We start from the raw sequence: 12,326 nt of genomic DNA, 5'->3' as shown, positions 1-12,326 counted from the left end.
TTAGGTCAAATATGCAGTACTGTATGGCTTATCTAACATCAGATGTAGTCAATGAGTATGTATTGGAAGTTCATGATCGAGGACTAATTTGCCAGAAATACGTTAAACAGCTCAAACGCGGACTTCTTTATAGCTGAATTTGTAATTTGTATAAACAGTTCATGATCGAGGACTAAGTTGTCAGAAATATGTTCAGTAGGTCAAACATGGGCTCATGTATGGCTAAAGTAACATCAAAGTGAGGCAAAGAGCAAAAGTATTAAAAAACTCGTGATCGAGGACTCTGAGGACATTTTTTTTTAAGTAGGTCTAATATCGATTTCTGTATGGCTGAAATAAAATCAGTAGTCTGTGAGTTTGTTTAGAAAGTTCAAGATTGCGTACTCTTGGGCCAGAAATATGTTCAGTAGGACAAATATAGACTTCTATCTGGCTGAAGTGACATCAGAAGGTGTCATTGAGTATATAAAAAATCTTCAGTGTTGAATAATCTTTTGTCCAGAAGTATGTTCAGTCAGTCAAATATGGACTTCTGTGTGGGTGAATTAACATCAGAAGGAGTCAATAGTAATGTATGACACATTCAAAAGTTCAAGATTGAGTACTCTTTGGCCAGAAATATGTCCTTCAGGTCAAATATGCATTACCCTATGGCGGACATAACATCAGAAGGAGTCAGTGAGTATGTTTAAAAAGTTCATGAGCAAGGACAAATATACTAGAGATATGTTCTGTAGGTCAAACATAAGCTCATGTATGGATGAAGTAACATCAGAGTGAGGCAACGAGTATGGATACAAAATACATGATCTCTTGGGACAAAAACTAATTTTAAGTAGGTCTAATATGGACTTCAGTATGGCTGAAATAAATTCAGAAGGAGTCAATGAGTAAGTTTAGAAAGTTCAAGATTGAGGTCTAATTTGCCAGAAATATGTTCAGTAGGTCTAATATGGACATCTGTGGGTGAATTAACAAAAGAAGGAGTCAATAGTAATGTATGAAATGTTCAAAAGTTCAAAGTGAAAGTTCAAGACTGAATATTTTTTGGCCATAAATATGTCCTTTAGGTCAAATATGCAAAACTCTATGGCTGACGTATAAGGAGTCAATGAGTATGTATAGAAAGTTCATGAGAAAGGACAAATTTACAAGAGATATGTTCTGTAGGTCAAACTGTAGCTCATGTATGTTTGAAGTAACATCAGAGTGAGGCAAAGAGTATGTATACAAAATACATGATCACTTGGGACAAAATCTAATTTTAAGTAGGTCTAATATGGACTTCTGTATGGCTGAAATAAATTCAGAAGGAGTCAATGAGTCAGTTTAAAAAGTTCAAGATTGAGGTCTAATTTGCCAGAAATATGTTCAGTAGGTCAAACATGGCCTCATGTATGGCTGAAGTAACATCAGAGTGAGGCAATGAGCATGTACAGAAAGTTCATGATTGAGGACTCTTGGGACAGAAATATGTTCAGTAGATCAGATATTGACTTCTGTCTGTCTGATCTAACAACAGAAGGAGCCAACGAGTCTGTATAGGAATTTCATTATTGAGGACTTATTTGGCAGAAATTTGTTCAGTAGGTCAAAATGGGTTCATATATGGCTGAAGTAACATCAGAGTGAATCAATGAATATGAATTGAAAGTTCAAAGATTGAATACTCCTGGGACAGAAATATGTTCATTTGGTCAAATATGGACCACTGTATGACTAATGTGATATCAGAAGGAGTCAGTAAGTAAATATAAAAAGTTCAAGATCGAGTAGTCTTTGGCCAGAAATATGTCCCTTAGGTCAAATATGCAATACTGTATGGCTTATCTAACATCAGATGTAGTCAATGAGTATGTATTGGAAGTTCATGATCGAGGACTAATTTGCCAGAAATATGTTCAGTAGGTCAGACTCATGTATGGCTGAAGTAAGATCAGAGTGAGGCAAAGAGCAAGGAGTACACAAAACTTTTTTTAACTGTTTTTTAAAGCAAGTCTAATATCGATTTCTGTATGGCTGAAATAAAATCAGGAGTCTGTGAGTTTGTATAGAAAGTTCAAGATTAAGTACTCTTGGGCCAGAAATATGTTCAGTAGGTCAAATGTAGACTTCTAGATGGCTGATGTGACATCGAAAGCTTCAATGAATATGTATAAAAACTTCAGTGTTGAATACTCTTTGGCCATATACATTTTCAGTGGGTCAAATACGGACTACTATCTGGCTTGTCTAACATCAGATGGAGTCAATAATGTATAATGTATTATTATTGTATGTATAGGAAATTCATGATCGAGGACTAATTTGCCAGAAATATGTTCAGTAGATCTAATATGGACTTCTGTGGGTGAATTAACAAAAGAAGGAGTCAATAGTAATGTATGAAATGTTCAAAAGTTCAAAGTGAAAGTTGAAGACTGAATATTTTTTGGCCATAAATATGTCCTTTAGGTCAAATATGCAAAACTCTATGGCTGACGTATAAGGAGTCAATGAGTATGTATAGAAAGTTCATGAGCAAGGACAAAGTTACAAGAGATATGTTCTGTAGGTCAAACTGTAGCTCATGTATGGTTGAAGTAACATCAGAGTGAGGCAAAGAGTATGTATACAAAATACATGATCACTTGGGACAAAATCTAATTTTAAGTAGGTCTAATATGGACTTCTGTATGGCTGAAATAAATTCAGAAGGAGTCAATGAGTCAGTTTAGAAAGTTCAAGATTGAGGTCTAATTTGCCAGAAATATGTTCAGTAGGTCAAACATGGCCTCATGTATGGCTGAAGTAACATCAGAGTGAGGCAATGAGCATGTATAGAAAGTTCATGATTGAGGACTCTTGGGACAGAAATATGTTCAGTAGATCAGATATTGACTTCTGTCTGTCTGATCTAACAACAGAAGGAGCCAACGAGTCTGTATAGGAATTTCATCGTTGAGGACTTATTTGGCAGAAATTTGTTCAGTAGGTCAAAATGGGTTCATATATGGCTGTAGTAACATCAGAGTGAATCAATGAATATGAATTGAAAGTTCAAGATTGAATACTCCTGGGACAGAAATATGTTCATTTGGTCAAATATGGACCACTGTATGACTAATGTGATATCAGAAGGAGTCAGTAAGTAAATATAAAAAGTTCAAGATCGAGTAGTCTTTGGCCAGAAATATGTCCCTTAGGTCAAATATGCAATACTGTATGGCTTATCTATCATCAGATGGAGTCAATAAGTATGTATTGGAAGTTCATGATCGAGGACTAATTTGCTAGAAATATGTTCAGTAGGTCAGACTCATGTATGGCTGAAGTAAGATCAGAGTGAGGCAAAGAGCAAGGAGTATACAAAACTTATGATTGAGGACTCTGGGGACAATTGTTTTTTAAAGCAAGTCTAATATCGATTTCTGTATGGCTGAAATAAAATCAGGAGTCTGTGAGTTTGTATAGAAAGTTCAAGATTAAGTACTCTTGGGCCAGAAATATGTTCAGTAGGTCAAATGTAGACTTCTAGATGGCTGATGTGACATCGAAAGCTTCAATGAATATGTATAAAAACTTCAGTGTTGAATACTCTTTGGCCATATACATTTTCAGTGGGTCAAATACGGACTACTATCTGGCTTGTCTAACATCAGATGGAGTCAATAATGTATAATGTATTATTATTGTATGTATAGGAAATTCATGATCGAGGACTAATTTGCCAGAAATATGTTCAGTAGATCTAATATGGACTTCTGTGGGTGAATTAACAAAAGAAGGAGTCAATAGTAATGTATGAATTCAAAAGTTCAAAGTGAAAGTTCAAGAGAATTTTTTGGCCATAAATATGTCCTTTAGTCAAATATCAATAGTAATGTATGAAATGTTCAAAAGTTCAAATGTTCTGTGAAAGTTCAAGACTGAGGCAAAGAATATACAAAATTTTTGGCCTAATTTTAATAAATATGTCCTTTAGGTCAAATATGCAAAACTCTATGGCTGACGTATAAGGAGTCAATGAGTATGTATAGAAAGTTCATGAGCAAGGACAAAGTTACAAGAGATATGTTCTGTAGGTCAAACTGTAGCTCATGTATGGCTGAAGTAACATCAGAGTGAGGCAATGAGCATGTATAGAAAGTTCATGATTGAGGACTCTTGGGACAGAAATATGTTCAGTAGATCAGATATTGACTTCTGTCTGCCTGATCCAACAACAGAAGGAGCCAACGAGTCTGTATAGGAATTTCATTGTTGAGGACTTATTTGGCAGAAATTTGTTCAGTAGGTCAAAATGGGTTCATATATGGCTGAAGTAACATCAGAGTGAATCAATGAATATGAATTGAAAGTTCAAGATTGAATGCTCCTGGGACAGAAATATGTTCATTTGGTCAAATAAGGACCACTGTATGACTAATGTGATATCAGAAGGAGTCAGTAAGTAAATATAAAAAGTTCAAGATCGAGTAGTCTTTGGCCAGAAATATGTCCCTTAGGTCAAATATGCAATACTGTATGGCTTATCTAACATCAGATGGAGTCAATGAGTATGTATTGGAAGTTCATGATCGAGGACTAATTTGCCAGAAATATGTTCAGTAGGTCAGACTCATGTATGGCTGAAGTAAGATCAGAGTGAGGCAAAGAGCAAGGAGTATACAAAACTTATGATTGAGGACTCTGGGGACAATTTTTTTTTAAAGCAATTCTAATATCGATTTCTGTATGGCTGAAATAAAATCAGGAGTCTGTGAGTTTGTATAGAAAGTTCAAGATTAAGTACTCTTGGGCCAGAAATATGTTCAGTAGGTCAAATGTAGACTTCTAGATGGCTGATGTGACATCGAAAGCTTCAATGAATATGTATAAAAACTTCAGTGTTGAATACTCTTTGGCCATATACATTTTCAGTGGGTCAAATACGGACTACTATCTGGCTTGTCTAACATCAGATGGAGTCAATAATGTATAATGTATTATTATTGTATGTATAGGAAATTCATGATCGAGGACTAATTTGCCAGAAATATGTTCAGTAGATCTAATATGGACTTCTGTGGGTGAATTAGCAAAAGAAGTAGTCAATAGTAATGTATGAAATGTTCAAAAGTTCAAAGTGAAAGTTCAAGACTGAATATTTTTTGGCCATAAATATGTCCTTTAGGTCAAATATGCAAAACTCTATGGCTGACGTATAAGGAGTCAATGAGTATGTATAGAAAGTTCATGAGCAAGGACAAAGTTACAAGAGATATGTTCTGTAGGTCAAACTGTAGCTCATGTATGGTTGAAGTAACATCAGAGTGAGGCAAAGAGTATGTATACAAAATACATGATCACTTGGGACAAAATCTAATTTTAAGTAGGTCTAATATGGACTTCTGTATGGCTGAAATAAATTCAGAAGGAGTCAATGAGTCAGTTTAGAAAGTTCAAGATTGAGGTCTAATTTGCCAGAAATATGTTCAGTAGGTCAAACATGGCCTCATGTATGGCTGAAGTAACATCAGAGTGAGGCAATGAGCATGTATAGAAAGTTCATGATTGAGTACTTTTGAGACAGAAATATGTTCAGTAGATCAGATATTGACTTCTGTCTGCCTGATCCAACAACAGAAGGAGCCAACGAGTCTGTATAGGAATTTCATTGTTGAGGACTTATTTGGCAGAAATTTGTTCAGCAGGTCAAAATGGGTTCATATATGGCTGAAGTAACATCAGAGTGAATCAATGAATATGAATTGAAAGTTCAAGATTGAATACTCCTGGGACAGAAATATGTTCATTTGGTCAAATATGGACCACTGTATGACTAATGTGATATCAGAAGGAGTCAGTAAGTAAATATAAAAAGTTCAAGATCGAGTAGTCTTTGGCCAGAAATATGTCCCTTAGGTCAAATATGCAGTACTGTATGGCTTATCTAACATCAGATGTAGTCAATGAGTATGTATTGGAAGTTCATGATCGAGGACTAATTTGCCAGAAATACGTTAAACAGCTCAAACGCGGACTTCTTTATAGCTGAATTTGTAATTTGTATTAACAGTTCATGATCGAGGACTAAGTTGTCAGAAATATGTTCAGTAGGTCAAACATGGGCTCATGTATGGCTAAAGTAACATCAAAGTGAGGCAAAGAGCAAAAGTATGAAAAAACTCGTGATCGAGGACTCTGAGGACATTTTTTTTTAAAGTAGGTCTAATATCGATTTCTGTATGGCTGAAATAAAATCAGTAGTCCGTGAGTTTGTTTAGAAAGTTCAAGATTGCGTACTCTTGGGCCAGAAATATGTTCAGTAGGACAAATATAGACTTCTATCTGGCTGAAGTGACATCAGAAGGTGTCATTGAGTATATAAAAAATCTTCAGTGTTGAATAATCTTTTGTCCAGAAGTATGTTCAGTCAGTCAAATATGGACTTCTGAGTGGGTGAATTAACATCAGAAGGAGTCAATAGTAATGTATGACACATTCAAAAGTTCAAGATTGAGTACTCTTTGGCCAGAAATATGTCCTTCAGGTCAAATATGCATTACCCTATGGCAGACATAACATCAGAAGGAGTCAGTGAGTATGTTTAAAAAGTTCATGAGCAAGGACAAATATACCAGAGATATGTTCTGTAGGTCAAACATAAGCTCATGTATGGATGAAGTAACATCAGAGTGAGGCAAAGAGTATGTATACAAAATACATGATCACTTGGGACAAAATCTAATTTTAAGTAGGTCTAATATGGACTTCTGTATGGCTGAAATAAATTCAGAAGGAGTCAATGAGTCAGTTTAGAAAGTTCAAGATTGAGGTCTAATTTGCCAGAAATATGTTCAGTAGGTCAAACATGGCCTCATGTATGGCTGAAGTAACATCAGAGTGAGGCAATGAGCATTATTAGAAAGTTCATGATTGAGGACTCTTGGGACAGAAATATGTTCAGTAGGTCAAATATAGACTTCTATATGGCTGAGTTACATCAGAAGGCGTCATTGAGTATATATAAAAAAAAAAAAACTTCAGTGTTGAATAATCTTTTGGCCAGAAGTATGTTCAGTCAGTCAAATATGGACTGCTGTCTGGCTTATCTAACATCAGATGGAGTCAATAAGTATGTATAAGAAGCTCATGATCGAGGACTACTTTGCCAGAAATATGTTCAGTAGGTCAGACTCATGTATGGCTGAAGTAACATCAGAGTGAGGCAATGAGCATGTACAGAAAGTTCATGATTGAGGACTCTTGGGACAGAAATATGTTCAGTAGATCAGATATTGACTTCTGTCTGTCTGATCTAACAACAGAAGGAGCCAACGAGTCTGTATAGGAATTTCATTATTGAGGACTTATTTGGCAGAAATTTGTTCAGTAGGTCAAAATGGGTTCATATATGGTTGAAGTAACATCAGAGTGAATCAATGAATATGAATTGAAAGTTCAAGATTGAATACTCCTGGGACAGAAATATGTTCATTTGGTCAAATATGGACCACTGTATGACTAATGTGATATCAGAAGGAGTCAGTAAGTAAATATAAAAAGTTCAAGATCTTTGGCCAGAAATATGTCCATTAGGTCAAATATGCAGTACTGTATGGCTTATCTAACATCAGATGTAGTCAATGAGTACGTATTGGAAGTTCATGACCGAGGACTAATTTGCCAGAAATACGTTAAACAGCTCAAACGCGGACTTCTTTATAGCTGAATTTGTAATTTGTACAAACAGTTCATGATCGAGGACTAAGTTGTCAGAAATATGTTCAGTAGGTCAAACATGGGCTCATGTATGGCTAAAGTAACATCAAAGTGAGGCAAAGAGCAAAAGTATGAAAAAACTCGTGATCGAGGACTCTGAGGACATTTTTTTTTAAGTAGGTCTAATATCGATTTCTGTATGGCTGAAATAAAATCAGTAGTCCGTGAGTTTGTTTAGAAAGTTCAAGATTGCGTACTCTTGGGCCAGAAATATGTTCAGTAGGACAAATATAGACTTCTATCTGGCTGAAGTGACATCAGAAGGTGTCATTGAGTATATAAAAAATCTTCAGTGTTGAATAATCTTTTGTCCAGAAGTATGTTCAGTCAGTCAAATATGGACTTCTGTGTGGGTGAATTAACATCAGAAGGAGTCAATAGTAATGTATGACACATTCAAAAGTTCAAGTGAGTATGTTTAAAAAGTTCATGAGCAAGGACAAATATACTAGAGATATGTTCTGTAGGTCAAACATAAGCTCATGTATGGATGAAGTAACATCAGAGTGAGGCAACGAGTATGGATACAAAATACATGATCTCTTGGGACAAAAACTAATTTTAAGTAGGTCTAATATGGACTTCAGTATGGCTGAAATAAATTCAGAAGGAGTCAATGAGTAAGTTTAGAAAGTTCAAGATTGAGGTCTAATTTGCCAGAAATATGTTCAGTAGGTCTAACATGGACAAATATGAATTAACAAAAGTAGGTCTATAGTAATGGACATCTGTGGGTGAATTAACAAAAGAAGGAGTCAATAGTAATGTATGAAATGTTCAAAAGTTCAAAGTGAAAGTTCAAGACTGAATATTTTTTGGCCATAAATATGTCCTTTAGGTCAAATATGCAAAACTCTATGGCTGACGTATAAGGAGTCAATGAGTATGTATAGAAAGTTCATGAGAAAGGACAAATTTACAAGAGATATGTTCTGTAGGTCAGACTCATGTATGGCTGAAGTAAGATCAGAGTGAGGCAAAGAGCAAGGAGTATACAAAACTTATGATTGAGGACTCTGGGGACAATTGTTTTTTTAAAGCAAGTCTTATATCGATTTCTGTATGGCTGAAATAAAATCAGGAGTCTGTGAGTTTGTATAGAAAGTTCAAGATTAAGTACTCTTGGGCTAGAAATATGTTCAGTAGGTCAAATGTAGACTTCTAGATGGCTGATGTGACATCGAAAGCTTCAATGAATGTGTATAAAAACTTCAGTGTTGAATACTCTTTGGCCATATACATTTTCAGTGGGTCAAATACGGACTACTATCTGGCTTGTCTAACATCAGATGGAGTCAATAATGTATAATGTATTATTATTGTATGTATAGGAAATTCATGATCGAGGACTAATTTGCCAGAAATATGTTCAGTAGATCTAATATGGACTTCTGTGGGTGAATTAACAAAAGAAGGAGTCAATAGTAATGTATGAAATGTTCAAAAGTTCAAAGTGAAAGTTCAAGACTGAATATTTTTTGGCCATAAATATGTCCTTTAGGTCAAATATGCAAAACTCTATGGCTGACGTATAAGGAGTCAATGAGTATGTATAGAAAGTTCATGAGAAAGGACAAATTTACAAGAGATATGTTCTGTAGGTCAAACTGTAGCTCATGTATGTTTGAAGTAACATCAGAGTGAGGCAAAGAGTATGTATACAAAATACATGATCACTTGGGACAAAATCTAATTTTAAGTAGGTCTAATATGGACTTCTGTATGGCTGAAATAAATTCAGAAGGAGTCAATGAGTCAGTTTAGAAAGTTCAAGATTGAGGTCTAATTTGCCAGAAATATGTTCAGTAGGTCAAACATGGCCTCATGTATGGCTGAAGTAACATCAGAGTGAGGCAATGAGCATGTATAGAAAGTTCATAATTGAGGACTCTTGGGACAGAAATATGTTCAGTAGATCAGATATTGACTTCTGTCTGTCTGATCTAACAACAGAAGGAGTCAACGAGTCTGTATAGGAATTTCATCGTTGAGGACTTATTTGGCAGAAATTTGTTCAGTAGGTCAAAATGGGTTCATATATGGCTGAAGTAACATCAGAGTGAATCAATGAATATGAATTGAAAGTTCAAGATTGAATACGTTCATTTGGTCAAATATGGACCACTGTATGACTAATGTGATATCAGAAGGAGTCAGTAAGTAAATATAAAAAGTTCAAGATCGAGTAGTCTTTGGCCAGAAATATGTCCCTTAGGTCAAATATGCAATACTGTATGGCTTATCTAACATCAGATGGAGTCATTGAGTATGTATTGGAAGTTCATGATCGAGGACTAATTTGCCAGAAATACGTTAAACAGCTCATACACAGACTTCTTTATAGCTGAATTTGTAATTTGTATAACAGTTCATGATCGAGGACTAAGTTGTCAGAAATATGTTCAGTAGGTCAAACTTGGCCTCATGTATGGCTGAAGTAATATCAGAGCGAGGCAATGAGCATGTATAGAAAGTTCATGATTGAGCACTCTTGGGAGAAATTGTTTTGAAGTAGGTCTAATATGGACATCTGTATGGCTGAAATAAAATCAGAAGAGTCAATGAGCATTCATTGAATTTTCTAGATTGAGGTCTAATTATGTCTAATATGGACTTCTCTATGGGTGAAGTAACGTACCATCAGAAGCAGTCAATGATTAAGTATAGAAAGTTCATGTTCGAGGACTGATTTCCTCGGAAACATGTCCAGTAGGTCAAATATGCAATTCTCTTTGGCTGAAGCAACATTAGAGTGAGGCATGTATATAATACTCTATGGCCAAAAATTTAGTAGGTCAAATATGGACTACTGTCTGGCTGATGAAGATAAAGTCAGTGAGTGTTTATATAGAAAGTTCATGATCGAGGACTAATTTGCCAGAAATATGTTTAGTTGGTCTAATATGAACATCTGTATGGCTGAAGTAACATTAGAAGGAGTCAATTAGAATGTATAGAAAGGTCAAGATCGAGTACTTCTTGGACCAGAAATATGTTTTTTTAGGACTACTGTGTAGCTGATGTGACATCGGAAGACTTCAATGAATATATGTGAAAAGTTCAGTAGTGAATACTGCTTGGCCAGAAATATGTTTAGTATGTCAAATGATCACTGTCTGGCTGATGTAAATGAGTCAATGAGTCTGTATAGAAGTAGGTCATATTTGGACTACTGTATGGCTTCAATGCACCACAGAATAACTTAATTGTTGTGACATTACGATGAAACAGAGCATGCCTTATACGTTATTCTTCACTTCACAAAGGAATAATTCATAGTTTTAATGCAATGCCACAGTTGTTATTTATTGTATTTATTGCAGTGCAAACAGCACATATGGTATGTGTTACCTCTTTATTGCAAAACGGAATAATTTAGATCGGCAATGCATATGCACTGTTATCTCTTCTATGCACAGACGAAATGTATTAGTTAATATTGCAATGCAACAGCGGCAATGTTATGTGTTGTCTCTTTATTGCATAAAGGAATGATTTTAGGTATTGTATACAATGCAATGAAACAGTTGTATAGCTTATATGTTTTTCATCACCGCACAACGAATGAAGTTAGTTCTTGTATACAATGCAATGAAAAAGCGCACACCTCATATGTATCCTTTACATGCATTGCAAAGTAACAGCGCATATGTTGTCTCGTGTATGAAATGCAATGCACATTTGCACGACTTCGTTTTTATATTTATTGCAATGCTATGTTATATGTTGTTATCTTTTCTATTCACATAGGGTTAAGTTAGACATATGCACAACGAATAAGTTAATTCATTCATTGCAACATCACGTATTTTATGCTTTCTCTTCAAAGCAAAAGGAATAAGTTAGTTCTTGTATACAATGCAAGTAAACAGTGCACAACTTACATGTCATTTCTTGTATGCATTGCAAATGCGAAAGCACATATGTTATATTAATTTCTTCTTTGCACAACATAATAAGTTAACTATTGTTTGCAATGCACTGAAACAGTTCTTGATGCCTTGCATTGCAACAGCATATACGTATTCGTTCTTGTGTGCAAAGCAGCGCAACAAGCACCTGTGTTGTTTTTCTTCTATGCACAACATAAGTTAACTATTGTTTGCAATGCACTGAAACAGTTCTGGCATTGCAATACAACAGCATATCCGTGTTCGTTCTTGTATGCAACGCAGTACAACAAGCACCTGTCGTGTTATCTCTTCACTGCAAAACTAATGCAATGCGTTATGTGTTAATCTCAAAGGATGCGTTAGGTCATTCATCGCAACACCACACGTTATGTGTTATCTCTTCAATGCAAGAGGAATAGGTTAGTTTTTGTACACAATACAAGGAAACAGTGCATAACTTTCTTCTACTAACAGCGTAACAAGTTAACTATTGTATGCAATGCTCTAAAACAGTTCTTGATGCTTTGCAATGCAACAGCACGTGTTATATCAATGTATTGTATTCACAGCGTAATACGCTATTGTATGCAATGCACTGAAACAGTCATTGATGCCTGAATGAAAATTCGTATTAAACGCAGCGCAACAAGCACCTGTTTTGTTTTTCTTCTATGCACAACAAAAGTT

The 12,326-nt window shown here is 35.3% G+C and overlaps 1 long non-coding RNA gene across 1 annotated transcript; it reads left to right on the top strand.

Moving 5' to 3' along the window:
* The first annotated feature begins 1,836 nt into the window (after positions 1-1,836).
* On the top strand, positions 1,837-6,991 carry LOC125261852. The gene is made up of 2 exons (XR_007183450.1): positions 1,837-2,454; positions 3,965-6,991. It is a non-coding gene; the product is annotated as an uncharacterized LOC125261852 (long non-coding RNA).
* Positions 6,992-12,326: the final 5,335 nt, after the last annotated feature.

This window comes from Megalobrama amblycephala, unplaced genomic scaffold, assembly GCF_018812025.1.
Source record: "Megalobrama amblycephala isolate DHTTF-2021 unplaced genomic scaffold, ASM1881202v1 scaffold511, whole genome shotgun sequence".
Taxonomy (NCBI): Eukaryota; Metazoa; Chordata; class Actinopteri; order Cypriniformes; family Xenocyprididae; genus Megalobrama; species Megalobrama amblycephala.
This window is presented reverse-complemented; position numbering and strand designations above follow the sequence as displayed.